The sequence below is a fragment of the Ursus maritimus genome, unplaced genomic scaffold (genome assembly GCF_017311325.1).
Source record: "Ursus maritimus isolate PB19 unplaced genomic scaffold, ASM1731132v1 scaffold_18, whole genome shotgun sequence".
Lineage (NCBI taxonomy): Eukaryota > Metazoa > Chordata > Mammalia > Carnivora > Ursidae > Ursus > Ursus maritimus.
Window position 1 is genome coordinate 48,904,910 of NW_024424230.1, and position 21,515 is coordinate 48,926,424.

Genomic DNA, 21,515 nt, shown 5'->3' on the forward strand with positions numbered 1-21,515 from the left:
AGAATTAATCATAAGATATGAAATGATCAGTTCTCCACAGGTCACAGTGCTCTACAGACCATAAACATAAGGGATGATTTTTCTTTAACTTTCACTTTTAAATCTCCTCCCTTTAGCATAAAGCACAAAGGGCAGGCAGGACTAGGAAAGAATAGAAAACATAGATGGAAAGGAGGAAACAGACTACTAAAGGGCGTGCACTTTGTCTTGTAAAAGCAAACAAAGAACTTAATTTTCCAAGAGTCAAAGGAGAACAGAAAATGTGAGCAATGGAAAACTGAGCTTGCAGTGCTCACTGATAGCAATTTTCTACCTTTTTTTTTTTTCATTTTAGATACACAAACAATTGACCTTAAAGAAAAAGTAAGCCCATTCATTGTAAATTCCTCGTGGTTCCTTATGGTTTCTTTAATGAAATCTGGCATAGGATCAGCCATAAGAAGGACCTGATGTAAAAAATATGTGAAGAACTGTAAAGAAGGGGCACCTGGTGGCTCAGTTCGTGAAGCAGCTGCCTTTGGTTCAGGTCATGATCTCAGGGTCTCGGGATCAGGCCCCGAGTTGGGCTCCCTGCTCAATGGGGAGCCTCTTCTCCCTCTCACTCTGCCCACCACTCCCCCTGCTTGTGAGCTCTCTATCAAATAAATAAATAAAATCTTAAAAAAAAAATTGTAAAGAATACTTAAAATGTACTATATTAGGAATTATAGTTAAAAATCATGACTAAATGTAAAGCCCCAAGATTTTTAAAAAATTATTACATTAACATGGAACAGATCTGAATTAAGAAGATCTTATGTAAAAGTTAATTGCCTTTGGCCACTTTAGGCAATTAGTAAAAAGTTTGTTGATAGAAAGGCACATGTAAATATTTATCAGGCATCATTCCCTCTACAAATTCAACTTTTGAAAAAAAAATATGCTGATTACCTATCTTAAAAAGATTTTTTTAAAGGATTTTATTTATTTGAGAGAGAGGGAGAGAAGGAGAGCACAGACGGAGAAGCAGACTCCCCGCTGAGCAGAGACACCCCCCCCAATTTGGGGCTCAATCCCAGGACCCCGAGATCATGACCTAAGCCGAAGGCAGACGCTTAACTGACTGAGTCACCTAGGTACCCCCTCTTAAAAATTTTTATCCTCTCAGATTTTCACACTTTATCTACTACTGTCCTTTACCAAGATTTTATACCTTCAAATTACAGTAAATAATTAGGTATTACTTAAGACTAAAGAGCAGGAAAAATTAGATACACATTTTCAGAAAGTTTATAAAATTGACCTGAAAGTCTTTTCATTTTCCCCAAATTCCTACGTTTACTTTATTCCCACCATGCTTTTGCTGTAACAATACCTTAAGTTTCAATGTATGTTTTAGCCAATAGATTTAAAACTTAAAAGTTTAATTGGTATATAAATTGAACCCACAACTGTACACACGAAATTAATACAGATTTGGGGAGAGGAAGCTTTCAGCAATAGAAGTAACAAGCAAGGAAGGAGTAGTCAGATGTGCTTCAAAAACCAAAATAAGTCACATGAATCACATGAAGGGCAGCATAGCGGGAGATGAGCTGGGAAGTAAGGTAAGAAGGAATCAGTTTAATCTGTTACAGTTCTCAGAGACTAGGAACTTTTCTGATCTTTGATACCTTTGGTGCAGGTCTTGTCTTCTATTCAACCACTAGCCTTTTCTCAGGAATTAGCAGAAGCTACACACTTGCCTCTCATACTCAAGCCAATATTTCTAGTAATAGGAATAAGAAGTTTTTTTTTTTTAATAAGTTTTAATTGATATCCAAGAATTTAATTTGTGGGGGCGCCTGGGTGGCTCAGTCGTTAAGCGTCTGCCTTCGGTTCAGGGCGTGATCCCAGCGTTCCGGGATTGAGCCCCACATCAGGCTTCTCCGCTAGGAGCCTGCTTCTTCCTCTCCCACTCCCCCTGCCTGCGTTCCCTCTCTCACTGGCTGTCTCTGTCAAATAAATAAATAAATAAATCTTTAAAAAAAAAAAAAGAATTTAATTTGTACATATTATGTCCATTGGAAACCATTTTCCAGTTAACAAAAACTTTGTTTTGAATTTTAGATGTACAGAAGTTATAAACATGTTTTTAATGTATGTGCTGCCAAAGCGGACACAATAAACATTTTTTTTTTAAGATTTTATTCATTTGAGAGAGAGAGAAAGCATGAGCGGGGGAGGGGCAGGGGGAGAGGAAAAAGCAGACTCGTCACTGGGAGCAGGGAGACCCAGCACCCTGGGATCATAACCTGAGCTGAAGGCAGACACTCAACTGACTGAGCCACCAAGGTGCCCCTAAACATGTTCTTTTAAAACAGTGTCCTTTTTGGCTTATTTTCCTACCTAATATCCTTTCTCAAGCAAGATGATATATTATTACAAGTAATTTTGTTAGAATTTGATACAAATTAAATGTTTGTTTCAAAATTTTAATTACCAAATGTTAAAGATTTTTTATTTTAATTTCTACCTTTCATTAAGAAAATTCTATCCTGTCCACAATAAATGAAAAAGTACGGTTTTGGTATATACCAGGTACTTAAAAGTTTATTGTTTAATTTGCTTAGCCTGTTTCATTCAAGAATCAATGCCAATATAATTGCCTGGATATCTACTAGGTAAATGGATGTGTTCAATACCAATTTTGCCTTTAAATAGGTCTCTTTTTTCTTCTATAGTCTTTCCAGCAATTTGTTACAAGAGAATGTGGTTTTACTTTTTAAATTAACAGAAAAAGTCTCTCAGATCTTCTAAAATATAAAAACTTATTACATATGTACCTGCAGGCATTCTCTTCCAGAAACAAAGGGTGAAGATGAAAGACTAGTTCTAGTTTTGCCAAAATACCCACTCACTATAGGAGGCTCTTTTAGCTGGGCAGCCACTGGAACACCTTCCAGGAATTTCAAATTTACCGTCTCCAAAATGGGACCTGTCATCTTTCCCATCAAAACCCACCCTTCCTTCTGTCACCTGTGTTTCAATGAATAGTAAGTACATACTGCCTTAGCGAGACTCCTGAGAGTCATTCTTAACTCATATCCCACATATCCAATGAGTCACCAGGACCTGACCACACTACCCTGTAATCTCCAAAATTCTTCCACTTCTCCAACTAATCACTACTTCACTTGGCTACTAATCATGTACTGTCTGTACTATTGCAACAACTTCCTTAACTGACCTCCATACCTCCAGTGTTACAGTTTCTCCAGCCTTTTACATTTGCAGTGTGAAGATGTGTTTTCTACAAAGAAAATGAGATTAGGAGTGTGAAACGGAATAAAGGAAACCTCATTTAAAATGGAGTGGGAGGCCAGAAGGGGGAGTTCTCATGCCTTAGGGCTTGAGAATGTGGATCCCAAAAGGAAGAGACATACCTCACATTCCCAACAGGAAGAAGCCTACTTTACTCCTTCGACAGGAGAAGGGAAGAATTTCTCCTTGCCCAGCAACAAGCTCGGACAATAAGAAAATACCACAACTCAGCCTATGAGAAACCATTACCACAGAATTCTCAATTTCCTCTAAAGGACTTTTGTTCAACTTCCCACTTTCTCCTTTTCTCTATAAAGTAAGGTTCTTCTCCTTTGATCTCGACTTGCCCATGGTGTCCCAAATTGCAATGCTCTGCTATATCTGATAACCCATTTTCCTGGTCAAACTGATAGTTTTAAAGGTTAACAGGAGCCTTCAATGGCCCTGAACTCCTCTTGCTCCCAAAATAAAGGCCAAACACCTTAATCTGAAATAGAAAGCTCCACAGAATTTACCTCTCCAGGCTCATCTCTTTCCATTCATCTCTTACATTCTATGCTCCCTACGTACTAAATTTCTTTTAGATCTTCAAATGTACCATGTTCTTTTCCAACTGTTTGGCAAAACTTACCTTTCCTTATGCTTGACTTATAATTAGCCAACCTTCAGGCCTTAAACATTCAAGGAATCTTCCCTGACCTCTTAAGTGCTCTTACAGCATATTTTATTCCCTCCCCCAACCATTTACTACCCTGAATTGTCATTGCCTATTTGTCTCTATCCTCCTCTAAACTGTAAACTTGGGACAGCAAATTTTTTGTCTCTATTGTAGGTTAGCCTACCATCTACCCCACAGCTGATACCCAGTATTTTTAGAGTGAATGAGTAAGAACTAACTTTGGAGTTAGACCTACATTTCAATCCTGGTTCTGTCACTTATTAACTACTGTGCCTTTATCAAATTACTTAAATTGCTCCTAAACCTTAAGTTCCTTTTTTTTTTTTTTTTGATGATGATTAATAATACCTATCTTGCAAGGTTGTGACAACTAACTGACATTATACAGAGAGCAGCTAACACATACTAGAACAAAAGCAAGTGTTTGCATTGGTTAAGACTCTTCTGGCTACAAGGACAGAATCTAACTAAAGGTAGCTGAAGCAAAAAGAATTGTTATAAAGCCTACAGTACTTTCTCATGGAATTCAAAGTCATAGGGAAAAATTAGAACCAAGAACTTAAATAATAAAAAGTACATTTCTTTGTTTTCTTTTTTCTGGTCCTTCTGTCTGCTCCACTTTCAACCCTTTCTTCCTCATCTTCTCCTCCCCTCCCTATTTATCAATCTCTCTCCTCCTTTCCCTTCATGTGTTTGTTTCAGTCTCTCCATCTTTCACCTCTGCTATCCTGTTCATCTGTATCATTCTTCTCTCCTACAACAGAATGGCTTTTTCGACTCTTTACAGGGTAGAACATGGCTGCCAATAGTTCCAGAGTTATAGATCTTCATTTTAGAGCTAGACAGAGGGATTCTAACTATGAACTCCAAATTCCTAAAGGATTCTAGCCCAGACCCCTTAAGCCAGTGGGATCACCATAGAAACATGGCATGTGGGGAAGGTCTTAGAAAATGAGGAAGTCTAGGTAATCAAAACACTTGGGGCTTACAACTCCATCCATTAAGTAAATGCTATTAATGTTTCACAAGAATTATTTTACTTAAGTGAATTAGCTATGATAAGAATATATTAGTAATTAGTCAAGTTTTAAGTTACACTTCCCTGATTTTAAGTTTCATACGAATGGAAAATGTGATATCAACATGAAACATGTAACAAGGATTATTCTCTTTATTTTTTTAACTCCCTGAACTTCTGATCTGAACAGCTAATGATGCAAGACAGACTACAAGGTATACTTTTTAAAAATATATCTATACAAGAAAAAGATTTAAGGATATTCTAAGAAAGTTTCAAATTATACAGCACACTTACAGCTAGAGTTGGGAACAGATCTCAAAAACACCTTTTAAAACTTGAATTAGCACACTCTAAATGCCTTCCTCATATCTTCTTCCAAACTGAACAGAAAACCTTATATAAAGTGGAAAAAACGTTTGGGAAAAATCATCACATAACCTTTTACAGCTCTCTAGCAGTAAGTATAGATCCAAGGTTATAACAAAACTAAATCTGAGAGCTCAACTTAGTTCAATTGGAAAAATCAGCATAAGACAGTAAGTTCACATATCTACTTCCCCGCCTCTACACAGATTTTTCTAAGCATTTATACATATCATTTACTGGTTAATTTTTCACCTGATATTAATGTTTGTAATATACAATTAACAAAGTTTTTTAGCTATTTCCTTTAATAATAAGCAAAATAAACATAAGTTATTTACACTAAAGAAAACAGGAATGCTAAATTAACTCAGTCTTCCCAAATTTCTTATTGGCAAAATGCCTATTTTGAGACACATTTTGTCACATATATGGCCAAAACTTTTCTTGCAATTATAAGTGTCCATAGGACATTTATTAAACACAATTTCTAATTTCTTCTTGTATTAAGAGGTTTTTTAAATTTTCTTTTTAACTGCAAATTTCCTCCATGCTCATCATATTAAAATTTAAATAACAGATGTGGGGCACCTGGGTGGCCCAGTTGGTTAAGTATCTGACTCTTGATCTCAGCTCAGGTCTTAACCCCGGGGTCATGAGTTCAAGCCCCACACTGGGCGCGGAGCCTACTTTAAAAATAAATAAATAAAATAAAATTTAAATAACAAATGTATATAAAGTAAAAAGGAGTTGGAATAAAATTTAAATAACAAATGTATATAAAGTAAAAAGGAGTTGGATGCACGAACTTATTTAATCCAGAGAGTAACCACTGAAGATATGTGCCATTATTATCCCTGTTTTACAAATGAGGAAATTAAAACCTGAGACATTAAGTAACTTGGTTCTATGTCATAAAGCTAGTAATAGAGACAAAGCCAGAAGTTGAATGAATTCAGATTCTGCCTCAGTGTTTTCTACTTCCACTTCAGACATAACAAAATTACCTATTTCTATTGCTGCCATAACAAACTGTCACAAACAGTAGATTTAAACAACGCAAATGTATTATTTTACCATTCAGAAGTCTCACGTGGGTCTCATTAGGCTTAAACCAAGGTGGCAACAAGGTTGCATTCTCTCCTGGAGAACCTATGAGAATTGGTTTTCTTGTCCTTTCCAGCTTCTGGGGGCTGCCCTCATTCCTTGGCTCATGGAGTAGTCTCATCATCTTCAAAGCCAGCAACACTGCCTGGCTAAGCTTCTGCCTGTTACATTTCTTTGACTCTTCTGCCTTCCTCTTCCACTCTTAAAAACCCTTGTTACTAAACTGGACCCACCTGGACAATCCAGGCTACTCTTCCTACTTTAAAATCAGTTAATTAGCCACCTAAATTCCAACTACCACTGTAATTCCCCTCAGCCATGTAACCTAATACATTCACAGGTCCTGGGAGTTAGGATATGGATTTTCGGGGGAAGCCATAATTCTGCCTACCACAGTGTCTATATTTGTAACAAATAGGCTATCAAAATTATACTGATCCAATATGGTTTAGATAGTGAGCGTGTTTTGGCTCAAAATATATCATGTTAATTAGGTATTAAGGAACATAACTTTTCTAAATTAAAAGAATGGTTTAATTTATTTAGCTCTCAAAGTAAAACAAAGTTAATCGAGTGAACTCACTCATCTAACTAGGTCTTAGAGGGGAATAAGCCAAACAGAGATACCATCTTCCTCTTCCCTTATCAAACCTCTGAAGCACTAGCCTTGGGGGTTGAAAGAGAAACAAGCAAAGCTGGCCTTGTTCTAAGTGGCTGGAAGGAGATAGAAGCATTGTAAAAGGCCTGAATCCTGGTAACAGGGCTGTGGTTGGCATAAACCTGTTTGGATGACACTGGACCCAATTGTTCTTCAAGTGCACCCTAACAAGAATTCAACAGGAAACTGGTCTCAGCAGAGCAATTACCAAAACTACCAGGGATTTAAAGATGGGAGACTCTGGGTGAGTACATGGGTGACTTCCTTCTTTGTAAAAACACCAAACATGGAGGCATTTTCCTTTTCTTCCCTCCCTGGAGAGATATAAGGGTACTTAATTTGAGTGAGTTATTTGTGAATTAGCCTACTCTATTAAGATTTCTCTGTAAACCCCTAACTCAATGCTCATGGCGTTTTTATGGTCATTTGCAGGTATGTGCAGAGCTGTGAAAAGTTGCCAGATCCACATGTCCCCAGCTCAAGTCAAATAAGGCTCTCCTACTGTAAAGTGTCCTTTCTGCAGTCTATCTAGTGTCACTTTGTGTGTGTGTTTTGTTGGCGATGTTGTGGTTTAAAATGGCCCCCAGGTGTTGGTGCTGAAGTGCTGCCTAGGGTTCTTAAACCAAAAATGCTGAGGTGTGCCTTACAGAGAATATGTTATATAGGCTTCACTTGGACATCAGTTCTAGTGCTATTTGTGAGTTTAGTGTTAATGAATCAACAGTATACATTAAATAAGATGTCACACATGGAAGAGAAGCACACATGGAATGAGATTATGAATTGATCAGTTGACTGAAACGTTGTAACCAGAGGCTCACAGGAACCTAACCTTGTAATTCCTCTAGGAGCAATGAGTCAGTATTCACTAACTCAGTGTTCACAGTGACTTTCTTTTTTCTTTTTTTTCTTTAAACCCTTCTCCTTAAAGATTTTATTTATTTATTTATTTGACAGAGAGAGAGACAGCCAGCGAGAGAGGGAACACAAGCAGGGGGAGTGGGAGAGGAAGAAGCTGGCTCCCAGTGGAGGAGCCCGAGGTGGGGCTTGATCCCAGAATGCCAGGATCACGCCCTGAGCCGAAGGCAGAAGCTTAACAACTGAGCCACCCAGGCGCCCCTCACAGTGACTTTCTAAACCAGAACTAGTGCAGATAATGACAACTGACTGTATTTGAACACTTCGATAGAAAAGATTTCTATGAATCAAAAGTTATGCTTTTTTAAAGTTGTGGTATATGTCAAATTTCCCTCTAAAAAAATTTCCAACAACAAATTTTTAAAAAAATCTAAAATGCCATATTGTTCGTTCCATTTTTAAATTACATTTTTAAATGAATTAAAACCTCCAACAATATCCATAGTACCTCTGCATTTTTAAGTGAATTAAAATCCATTCAAATGAATTGTTACATTATATTGTTTTGCCTCAAATAGAAAAAGTATTTCATTTGCTAACCATGTATTTCATTACCAAATACTAAAAAAAATCAGGGGCACCTGGGTGGCTCAGCTGGTTGAGTGTCCAACTCTTGATTTTGGCTCAGGTCATGATCTCAGAGTCCTGAAATCGAGCCCCACATCAGGCTCCGAGCTCAGTGCAGAGTCTGCTTGTCCCTTTCCCTCTGCTCCTCCCCCCACTCACAAGCACTCTCTCTCAAATAAAATCTTAAAAAATAAATAAAACAAAAATCAATGTGACCAAACTGAGAACAAGTAGTTATGACGTTCATATTTTATATATATATTTAATAATGTGCATATTCACTACATTTCAAAGGGCTTTGATGAATAAATGAGTAAAGGAAGTAACTAAACACAAGGTAATACACCTAGAAGTAGTCTGATGCAGCATGTAGGGTAGAATAACTAATGAACTGAATTGTAATCTAGTAAAAAAAAATACATTTCTCTTAATTAGATGACAATGAGAACTATCAAACAACAGATGACACTTATACTACATTATAGCCACTATGCTTAGTACTTAAAACGGTTTATCTCATTTAAGCCTCAAAATATCCTAAAAAACAATTACTTTTCTTATTTACAGATACAGAACCTGATACACAGAGGGTTAAGTAACTTGTCCAAGGTCATACAGCAAATGAGGCAGTAAGACTTCAGAGTTCCAGTGGTTTACCAGATTCAAAATGAACCCAATTTAAAGCTTCAAGTTGTACAAACGTTTCCCTACAATAGCCTCAGGTATTTATTAAAAATGAAGATTCCCAGCTCTTAGTCTAGGTTTACTGAATTATAATTTCTAGAGGTACACTTTAGGAGCCTACATTTCTACAGACACCCCAGGTGATGAGTAGCAACAGTTCAGTTTGAAAGCCACCACTTTTAAGTATATGACTGACCCCTATTCCTGTGTTAGAAGCACATATATTCCTGTGCTAGAAGCACACTATCACCAGAAAACATCTTGCCTTTGCCATCTTCTTTGTGTCTTTGTTCATGTTATTTGCTACCTCTGGAATGTCCATTTTATTTATCCTTCAAAACATACTCAAATCCCACTTCCACCACGTCTTCCCTGAATGTGTGTTTCTCCTCTCTTGATCCGCCTTTGAACTTTAAACCTCCAATACAAAACTTCTTGCAGGTCTACATAGTAGTATATTAAATAAACAGGAAACTAATAAATAGAGTTTCCTTTTTATCTCCTAAAAAGCTTAATTGACATGGTGTCTTGCCTGAAGTAGACATAATTTTTTTTCTTTTAACGTCTGTTGAAATGAATTACATATCCTTTCCCAATCAATGTTTACGACTGGAGCCGAAAGATAAATATTAGCCAACAAATTAAAGTTTGAATCTGGCTTCTTTAACTGAAGGGAATATAGATTAAAAAAAAAAACAACAACACTGCACACAAGATTAAAAAAATAAATTCATCCCAGAATAAATTAACATATATCAGATTAATTTACTAATTACCTACAACCCCTTTAAGGTGTAAAGACTTGATAATGCTATGACTTCAAAAACTGCTCTAGCCTCAAAATGTCAGTATAAAGTGGGTGACAAGAAAATAGGAGCTATATTAGAAAGACAAATGCATAGTGACCATTTAGCTACCTCTGACATCATCTTATCAATTCAGGGTGGCAACAGCATTTGATATTAGTTTTCTGCATTGCTTATTATTTAACAACAGCTACTATTTCCATGTAGAAATATTATAGATACTCGAAATCAGTTTTATGGGAAAAAAGTATTTGGATATATCAAATTTTTATATAATTGAGCTCATGGACCATATCTGTATCATAAAAATCAAATATATCTGCATGACATATGTTCTGAAGAAATCTACATCTCCATCTACAGTTTGAATCTCCAAAGAATATGAAGTTGCCTGCTTTTACTTTTTGAAGTAAAAAATGAATGTGGAAATAGTGTGAATGGTTTTGTTCTAGTCTGATGAAGCTGTTGCATTAAAAGGAGACCAAGTTTTTAATTAAAGTTGTTTCCTTTCCTTCTATCTTCATATTGTATGATGAGCCTTTTCCCCCAAGCTAAGAATGATCACTTATTCTCAGTCTCGAGTTCCTTAGCATGACTTACAATTTAAAGCCAGAACACTGGTACAATATTTCTGAACTATTCCTTACCTCTGAGATCTATTTTAATCCCAATTATCATTTTTAAAAAACATACATATAATAACCAAGTGTATATAAAACATTGTCTAAAATCTTCTTTAAAAAAAGAACACGTTTGATTTTTAAGGTTTCTCATATACAAGAGTGCAAGTTTCCAATTATGGAAAACTATTAGAATTCAACAAGAATTTTTTTTACTCCCCAATACTATCTAGTGCTAGTACCAGAATCTTAACAGCAGTATTAGCAGTATTTGTTTGCTCAGATCAAGCATGTAAAAAAGTTTGCTGGACTGAATTACATCAACATTTGTCATATCATTATGGTCTACATTTTATATTTCTGGTTTGGGGAATAGATATTTAAAATCCCATATACATAAATACCTTGTGAGGAAACAATTTTCTGATTTTGTATCATTTATTGAGTATTGACAACAGAATATATGCTATAAAATCTAAGGAAATGGCAAAACAAGAATGTTCTGTTTGGGGTACCCGACTGGCTTAGTCAGTAGAGCATGTGATTTGATTTCTCAGGGTCATGAGTTCCAGCCCTACATTGGGGGTAAAGTTTACTTTAAAAAAAAAGGGGGGGGGCGCCTGGGTGGCATAGCGGTTAAGCGTCTGCCTTCGGCTCAGGGCGTGATCCCGGCATTATGGGATGGAGCCCCACATCAGGCTCCTGCACTATGAGCCTGTTTCTTCCTCTCCCACTCCCCCTGCTTGTGTTCCCTCTCTCTCTGGCTGTCTCTATCTCTGTCAAATAAATAAATAAAATCTTAAAAATAAATAAATAAATAAATAAATAAATAAATAAATAAATAAGTTTTCAAGTTTTCCTAAATAAGATGCATACATAAAGTTTTTCATGACCCTTGTGTCAAAGAGGAAACAGACTAAGTTAAAAAATAAAAAAAATAACAACTCTCTGCTACATCAGTGAGCTGCAGTGAAGGCTGTATTCAGAGCAAAATTTGCAGCCTTACACACTTATTACCAAAACAGAAAAAAGGAAAAAACAAAAACTAAAAAAATCCAAAAGAGGATTTTTATTTGTAAATCATACTGAGATTGCTTTTTCTGTTGTTTCTAATTCATTAACTTTTCTTTTAATTTTCTGTTCTTTCACTATTATAACAAAAAAATTCCAATATGGTTTACAAATAAAAATCAGTGAAATAAATGGCTAGATTTAATCTTAATTAAAAAACAAAACAAAAAACAGAGTATTAGGTGCAAGAAGAGTGCTAGAGCCATCAAGGATCTGAAAAGACTGTAAAAGGGAATTCTGTATAACACCCTGCTCATAAAATTTTAACTAGATGAAGGACGCCTGGGTGGCTCAGTCGGTTAAGCATCCGCTTTCCGCTCAGGTCGTAATCCCAGGGTTCTCTTTTAGGCTCTTTGCTCAGTGGGGAGCCTGCTTTTCCCTCTGCCTGCCACTCACTCCCCCTGCTGGTGCACGCACGCGCACACTCTCTCTGACAAATAAAATCTTAAAAAATATATTTAGAAAAATTGTTTAACTAGATAAAAAGGATGACTGTCTAGGCAAATAGAAATTAATAAAATTAGTTCAGTTAAAGATAGGAGACCTAAAGAAATCAATAAGCATGAAAATACTTTAAACCTTTTCCAAAAATCCATCCAAAAAAGCATGTATTTAATGGGTAAATTCAATTTCTGACACTTACATGAATAAATCAGTCTTATGCTCTTTAATCTCTTCCAAAGCATTCAGAAAAAGCTTCCTCCTTATTTTTCTTTTGCTGATAGCCCAATCCTGACAGAGCCGAAAGGTCAGGGGAACAAGGGCAAGATCTAGCTGAAGAGCTCTGAGTAAGGTAAATCTCTCTCTTCCCACCCTCAAGAATCTTCTGTTGAATTGCTAGCAAATAAGCATTACTTAGTCACTAGCTATTAAGTTTTCCTGGAGAAGTAATTGCACTGAAAATCCCTAGGATTCTATAACCACCAAGGACCAGCAGCACTGTTCTCTCCTCTGCCACCATATTTGCTCACTGAACATAATTTTTTGTTTTTCAGATCTAGAGTCTAGGACCATCCTGAAAATGCAGTACAAATATAAAATAATATGTTTTTCTACTTTCTAGTCTTAAAGCATATCTAATTTGTCCTTTGATTTTTCTAACATTTTGATATAAAGATTTAACCTAAGAGAGAAGTCCAGGCCATTTGTCTTTCAGAGATTGCAATTTTCTTGGTTGTAGTATTGTTTCAACAGACATTCTGGGTTATCAAAATACCTGCTTCCCAACCACTTGTTACACAGAGTAACAGATGCCAGAAAAATGCTAGAGCCAAGGAGCTCTGGCACAGAACTCCTAAAACCCCTTGGAATTTCCTAAGTGGTTAAGAACAATAAAGGTGAAAGGAACACCTTCTGTTATTCATAGTAAGTCTCTTTTAACCACACCTGAGTTTAGGTTAATGTGGTGATTTTCGGAAAGCCCTAATTGTAGAGGGTTGGTCGCCAGATGACACCATGTGTGATTTAGTTGGTTGGGGACTTTCAGCCCCACCACACACTCCCACCTCGGGGAAGGGAAAAGAAGCCGGAGGTTAAGCTAATAACCAACAGTCAGTGATTTCACCAGTTACTTCTATGTAAAGAAGCCTCCATAAAAATCCTAACCGAAAGGGTTCAGAGACCTTTCAGGTTGGTGAACACAGGGAGGTGCTACGAGGGTGGCTTACCTGAAGTTCACGCCCTTTCCCACATATTTTGCCTTATGCATCTCTTCCACCTGGTGGTTCCTGAGTTGCACTCTTTTATAACAAACCACTAAATCTAGTAAGTGAACTGTTTTTCTGAATTCTGTTAGCCATTCTAGCAGATTATCAGACCTGAGGAAGGAGTTGCAAGAACTCCCAATTTATAACCCTGTTGGACAGAAGCTGTGGGTAACCTGAGAATCCACTATTTGCAACTGGCACCTGAGGCTGGGGGTGGGGGAGCAGTCTTGAAAAACTGAGCCCTTAATCTGTGACATCTAACACTAACTCCAGGTTAATAGTGTCAAAACTGAACTGAAGAACACCCAGCTGGTGTTGGAAAATTAGTTGGTATGGGAAAAACCCCACATGTCTGTTGACCAGAGTATTCTGTGGGTACTCTACAGAGGAAACAGAGTTTTCCTTTCGCTTGCGGGGTTTTTTTTTTTTCCTTTCACCACTATACCCGAGTGCCTGGAACCACAGTTGTATGTTTCTCTACTAAAAAAAATATGTAGCTCATTCTCAGACTCTAAGGATAGAGTCTCGGACTCTATTGACAGTCTATCGATAGAGTCTAGGATAGTTTGTATTAGGATGTCTATTTATAAGATTAATTCATTGTATTAAAAAAATAAGCCATTTATTAAAGGAAAAAACCCAAGAAAAAAATTAAGTCAGCATCAACCCCTACTTGATAAAATAAAACCCTCCACGACACGGAAATAGAAGAATCCTTCTATTATATATCTAGAGCTAAAGCTCAAATAAACTGGCATCATGGCTTAATGGCAAACCCTAGAAACAGTCTTACTAAATTAAATTTATAACAACATTTGACCTGTTCTGAAAGTACTAACCAATGCAATTAAACACGAGAACCAAGTAAGATGGATAAATATTAGAAATGAGTTGGGTTAGAATCATTATTTATGCATAATGATTATTTATGCAGAAAAACCTAAGAGAATTAAATGAAAAACCATCAGAAACAAGACCTTTCTACAGAGCAATTACAAAATATATCCAGAAATAGCTTTTTTTATATACCAAAAATAGCCAATAAAAATATACTTTAAAAACAAACCACTCAAAACGACACACACCTGCTAAAAAGGAATCAATGCTCCTTGGGTAAATGGCTAGAGCAAGGTAAGCACCAGATTAGGCTCCTACACCTCACACCAAAAAAAAAAAAAAAAATAGTAGTACTCAAAAAATGATGGGAATGTATCAAAAGTACACAGGAGCCATCTTGAAGATCTTGCTGGCCAAAAATAGAACAAATTTGAGCATCAAAATGAATGAGGACAGGGGCACCTGGGTGGCTCAGTTGGTTAAGGGTCTGATTTTGGCCTCAGGTCATGATCTCAGGGTCCTGGCATAGAGTCCTACATGGGGCTCCCCTGATCAGCACAGAGTCTGCTTCTCCCTCTCCCCCCTGCTTGTGTGTGCTCTCTCTCAAACAAAATCTTTTTAAAAAAATGAATAAGGATATTAATGGACTGTAACCTGTCAACTAAAAAAACTCTATAAATCATTCTGATAATAAACAAACTAGGACTAAGGGAAGGTTTTCTCTTACAGAATCTCAACTAATAAATGTAGAAGGAATTACAGAATTAGAAAAGTATTATTTTGCAACCAACACTGAAATAATCAATTCAGACAAGACTCACTGATAAATGAGCTAAAAGTACTTCCCACATACTACTACTTAATTTAAAAGAAAAAAATGCTAACTTTACACTGAAGAAGCCTAACAGGTATTACTTTACCTGAGTTAATATTGCCAATAATGGGGCAGACTAACATAGAGTGCCTCTTCGTGGCCTATACTAGGAAGAACACAATACCCCATATATAGCATTGCTGCCCTAAATTAATAATCTGAATCCAATCATGAGAAACACCTGATAAATCCTAAGGTACACTGTACGAGACATGTAGTCTGACTTTTCAAAAATACCAGCATCTGAAAGATAGTGCTGAAGAGCTGTTCAAACTAAAGGAAACTAAAAAGATAGAATAACTAAATGCAATGGATTAGATTCTGTATTTTCTTACAAGGAATTATGAGGACAAGTGGGAAAATACCGATTATGGACTGCTACATTAGTTCCTTAGGGCCGCTGTAAAAAAAAAAAAAAAAAAAAAGCTTAGAACAACAGAAATTTATGCTCTCAGACTGGAATTTCAAAATCAAGGGTGTTAGCAGGGCCATGTTCCCAACTCTGGACGGAATCCTTCCTTGCCTCCTCCCAGGCTTCTGATTGTTGTTGTTAATCCCTGAGGTTCCTTGGCTTGGGCTGGATCACTCCAATCTCTGCCTCTGTTGTCACATGGCATTTTCCTCTTCTTATAAGGACACTGGTCATATTGGTTTAGGGCCCACCCTAATTTGGTATGAATTCATCTTAACTTGATTACATAGACAACTACTGATTTCTGAAGAAGTTCACATTAACAGGTACTGGGAGTTAGGACAAAAAACTATCTTTTGGGAAAACACAAGTCAACCTACAACTGTATACCAGATAACTGTAAAATGGCATTGTTAAAATTTCTAAATTTAGTAATCATAACTGTGGTTGTGTAAGAGAATGTCCCTGTTTTTAGGAAATACAGGCTGAAGTACTTAAGGGTAATAAGATGTGATGTTTGCACTAATTTTCAAATGGTGGGAGGGGGTGGAAAGAATGGGAATACCCATATATATATACACAAAGCAGGAATAATAAAATCAAATGTACCAAAATGCTAACAATTGGTAAATCTGGGTGAGGGAGATCCAGAAGTTCTATGTACTATTCTTGCAACTCTCCTATAACTTTGAGATTATTTCCAAGTAACAAGGTTTTTTCAAACCACACATGAAATAATACCTACAAGTAAGTTTAAGGAAAAATGTTTAAAGTCTATATTACCAAAATAAAACCCTGTGTAATATAAAGAACAAATGGAAACCTATAACTTTTTGGATGGTAAGAGACATTATTAAAAGATGTCCATTCTTCCTAAATAAACCTAAATAATTAACATTATCTAAATCAAAATCACAGCGAAGCTCATATGGATAAGTAAATGCATAAGAATAGCTGGGAAATTTTTGAAAAAGAAAAATGAGATTTGTCCTACTAGTAATCACAACCTCACAGTTCAGAGAATGGGCTCTGAAGTTAGAGAGCTGGTTATAGTCCTAGCTTGTACATGAATAAATGGAACTTCTCAGGGTGCCTGGGTAGCTCAGTCAGTTAAGCCTCTTGATCTCAGCTCAGGTCTTGAGCTCAGAGTCGTGAGTTCAAGCCCCGCGTTGGGCTCCACACTGGCTGTGGAGCCTACTTAAAAGAATACTAACTCAGTGCTCACTTTGGCAGCACATATACTAAAACTGGAAAGATACAAAGATTAGCATAGCCTGCAGACAGGGATGAAATGCAAATTTGTGCAGCATTCCATATTTTTTTTTAAAAAGAAAGAAAATCCTTTCATGAAATAAAATGGCTAAATGTTAGAATAAAAGACAAATACTTAACTCAGAGTTTTGTAAGAAATGAATTAAGTTAAAATATATTAAAGTTATTTTTTGCCGTGACTGGCACACAGGCAATACTCAACACTAACTGCTCTTCTCGTTGTTATCATGGTCCTAATCATTAGACTTTGTGGTATTGGCACAGGAATAAACAATATATGGAAAAGAATGAAAGCCCAGAAACAAGCTTAAGAGTAAACAAACCTCATTTAAGATATAAGATATCGTTTAATCAAAAAAATTTTTTTTTGGAAATGTCTACCTGTCTCCGTTGGTTTCTCTATTACCAAGGCCCCGGGAATAACAGAAATGTCTTTTGGAGCCTTCAGACAGAATTCTTCTGGACTTAGAAGCTTGAACTCACCTGAAACTAGACGCCCTCTTATCTACTTTCTTACTCTCTTCTAGCTTTTCTAACTTAAAGAGCATGTTACAGAAGTCAAGAGATGAAAAGAAGACTTGCTAGGCATTTCCTGTTACTTATTATGTCACCTTCCTTCAGTTGTGGATCTGTGGCTTCCTTCTTACTTCCAGCTTTGAATTCATCTTTAAGAATCATCTACATTGTCATTAGGTTTTTTTCTTCTAAGCATCAATCATTCTAAAAATCCTATTCATCTTCTGACAATATCCTAAGAGGTTCTTGACCCTCTCTTCCACTTGACCTTTATTATGAGTTCCTCCTGATTTAAGTTCTATTGATTTAAAAAAAAAAAATCAAAAACAAAATCTAAGCCCCAGCAGGAGTGGCTAAGGTGGTAAAAAGTAATGAGATAAGAACGGGAGTGGGATAGGGCTTTAGCTCCATCATAATTCCCACCTGCTACCATCCCCACCAAATTCTTTGATATGGCTAATTCCTATCTTTTCTCAATCACTAAAAGGACTACATAAATGCAGATACAATCCACAATTCTCTGACCCCTTCCCACATCAGAGTGCTTCCTACGCTCTTCATATATAAAGTCTGGGGCATTTTTAGACTTTTCATTCCTTTAGGTGGTATACTGCCCATCAGAATCTGAAATCGCAGACTTTCACTGGTTTTCAAATATGTTTCTTAAAGTCTAGAGCATACATCTACTTGAAGTCCAAAATTACTTTTCCTCTTACTTTTAATATAAACAGGACAACATGCCCCTATCTCCAAAAGTTCTTTCTATAATTTGCATATCACTTTTTTCTATTGGTCCTAATTAAGTTCAAAACAGCAAATATCTTTATAGCTTCCCTTACCACCTAAAACATGAAATTATATTTTTCCAGATACTCTGCTTCTAAAAAGCAAACTTGCAGAAGGTGCTAGGATGTTTGACTTTTTCCATCATAATTAGTTTGCTTCAGTACTAATATGTTGTCTTAAATTAAGAAGATACCATCTTGGGGCACCTGGCTGGCTGGCTCAGTCAGTAGAGCATGCAACTCTTGATCTCGGGGTCATGGGTGCATTCAGCACAGGGCTTACTTTAAAAACAACAACAACAAAAGATATCATCTTTGTTCACAACTTTCAAATAGTCTAATCATGTTTCTACAACCAGTGTATTTCCATACAGATATCTAACTTTTTTAACTAATACGTTACTTTCTCTCCCCTTCTGGGGGAAAGACAACTACTATTCCACCAAAAATTCATTCTCCCCTTCTAAGGTTGTCAGTGTAAGGTAGCCCTACCACAGACTATTGTTCTTAGTCTACTTACAACCAGATATATGCATATAACTCATTTACATCAACATAATGTAAGGGGAAGTGATGTGCGCCAGAGTTTTTAAGAAGCACAGCTGCTAGAGATATAATAAGATATAAAGAAAAGAAATCCCGGGGCGCCTGGGTGGCTCAGTCGTTAAGCGTCTGCCTTCGGCTCAGGGCGTGACCCGGCATTATGGGATCGAGCCCCACATCAGGCTCCTCTGCTGGGAGCCTGCTTCTTCCTCTCCCACTCCCCCTGCTTGTGTTCCCTCTCTCTCTGGCGGTCTCTCTCTCTCTCTCAAATAAACAAATAAAATCTTAAAAAAAAAAAAGAAAGAAAGAAAGAAATCCCCTTATTCCACATACTTTTTTTTACTGGTCTTTAACACAAGTCACTGCCAAATCAAACCTCAGTTTCTCCATCAGACTCAAGTACAATGTTTATCTGAATTCACCATGAGCACTGATGCCACTAGTTTAGCCCTAGGCCTGCCACTCCGAAGAGCCTGGAGTAAAAAGCAGCTATGGTTACAGCAGGAGCTTCTAATGAAGAACTAGCTATTTGTTGACATTTCTTTCTCCCATGCCCATGAGAAGCAAACACTGCTAGCAGACTGTTACACTGTCATACATTTTAGAGCATTTAATAAGTACCTACATTGTGCTACTGTTCCAGATGCTTGAGATAACTTCTGTAACCAAAACAAAGATCCCTCCCTACCTTCATGGAGCTTACATTCTAGCAGCAGCCACTCCCACCATTTAGAGTTGGCAAAACCGTTTAGAGTTAGTTTTAAACCTATCTGCCAACACTTATGTAGACTTAATAAACATGGGCAATAATGGAACTGTTGGAGTGATGTATGAAGGAGTTATATTCAATGTGGGATAATAATGCTACAAAACCAACCTAGCATTCTCCATTAGAAAACAATGCTCCAGCTTATTAAAGAGGACAAAGGGTACATTCTTAGAGACAACTGAAGAAATAAAAGGAAGCCAAAGAAGAAAAGGCTTCTACGGTGGTTAAGGAAATCTTTGTCAACAGAATTTGACACAGTGGTAAATGAGTAGGAAACAAAATTTCCATTTGGAACTTTAGATGAGACTTTTCATCCAGAGAGTAAGGAATTCATATAACAATAAGATTCATAGGAACAAGCCAGTATGTAAGAAGAATCCTACAGTTTCCTCCAGAAGGAAGGAAAGCTTTGAATGGCTGATGAGTCTGTACCAAGGTGTAGGAAACTGCCATCTTACTGACAAGGCAAATTTAAAAGTATGCTCTCTTTCTGCAGCATATCCAAAATGTGATGTAGGACCATTCAGACAATGCAGACCTTCCATCTATTTCTACCAACTCATCTAGGAAAAAATGATTTAATTAGCAGAAATAAAGGCAATGTTGCACAATAGAAGTTTGAGCCAGCTTCTGACTCAGAAGACTCATATTTGAGCATAAACTCAATGCAGGGGAGGTGGGGTGACAGGAAAAGAGAAAAAGAAGCTGATTATATACACATAGACTCCGTATACCCTTTACAATCCCAAACTTAAAAACGGACAGCATTTGCTACAGTTTAGTTAGTGAAATACCCATCTTTTGCCTGCTTTGTTCTTTTGATGAATTAAATTTAGATTAAAAAAAAGAAACTTGATTGGAAAAACATCCAAACACTGTCTCTTTGTTAATCTGGGCTGAGCATCTTGTTATAAAAAGACAAAAGAACATTTTGGAATTAGTATATATCAATTTTCCATTACAAAGCCAAACCTATAAAAGGAAAGTATTTGCTAGAATTTAATGTAATAACCCATCTTTTTCAGTTCATATAATATCTGACCTTGATTCCCATTATGAAATATGTACTCCAAAGCCACTTCAATTAAAAAGTATAAATGGCTGAAAATTCTCAGCTCCAATAAAAATGTACAATTTAAAAGAGAAGGAAAAAGATAAGAAATCCTCCCTTCCATCACTGCTCTTTATCCCTAAGGAAGTTGACTTATAGCAAACAGGCTTATTGTCAGTTAGATAAATTCAGTTCTACTAGTCATCACTAGTCAAGTGACCTTAGCAAATTACATATACTTTCTAATCCTCAGTTTCTTCACATGCAACAAACATCTATCTCAGCCACAATTTTTTTATTTTGAAAAGGCATTTCAAATACTTAAGTGCGATAATGCATATGAATACACGTGTAGCATAGCACCTGCCATAACACAGGTTTTCCTCCTTCATACCCAATGCCTTTGATAGTAAATGGGTGGGAAACAAAAAAAAAAAAAGGCACAAAGGAGGAAATTATAAACTTCCACATTACACTCATTCCTCAATTTCCCAAGCCCTTTTCTACTTCCCTCATTTTTGTTTCTCATTTCCAATCTTTTGAAGCTTTCCCATTCCTCACACCGTCCTATAGAGTAGGAAATAGGCTTCGAGTGCCTGGAATAAGCAGGTGGGAGAAACTAGGGACTCTCCTGTATTTAAATTCAGCTTAACAGCAAAGCCTCATTGGGAGGGTCCTGGAATTCTAATATGAAACTCATAACAGTGATTTTTAAATGACGAAGAGCTGGGAAGGTGAGGAGACAGGGTAGCTAGTAAGGCAATGGGGTCATCATCAGAGCATTTAGTAGACCAAATATTTCATATGTTCAAAGAGCTCAGATTTAAAAAAACAAAAACCTGAAAATCAATCAGAACACATTTACCAATGAAACACTATTATAACTGTTTGTTTTTATAAACTCTAATGATCTGACTAGAAATCTAACCAAAAAGGCTAACATTCCAAAAAAGACTTTTTCTGGGAAAAGATTT

At 36.6% G+C, this 21,515-nt stretch overlaps 1 protein-coding gene and 1 non-coding gene across 2 annotated transcripts in view; one reads left to right on the forward strand and one right to left on the reverse strand.

Annotated features, from left to right (window-relative positions):
- The window catches only part of YES1 (YES proto-oncogene 1, Src family tyrosine kinase), a 72,059-nt gene that overhangs the window by 42,953 nt on the left and 7,591 nt on the right, over window positions 1–21,515 (reverse strand). The window lies entirely within an intron of this gene.
- On the forward strand, window positions 16,823–16,926 carry LOC121103301. Its single transcript, XR_005835457.1, has one exon. It is a non-coding gene; the product is annotated as a U6 spliceosomal RNA (small nuclear RNA).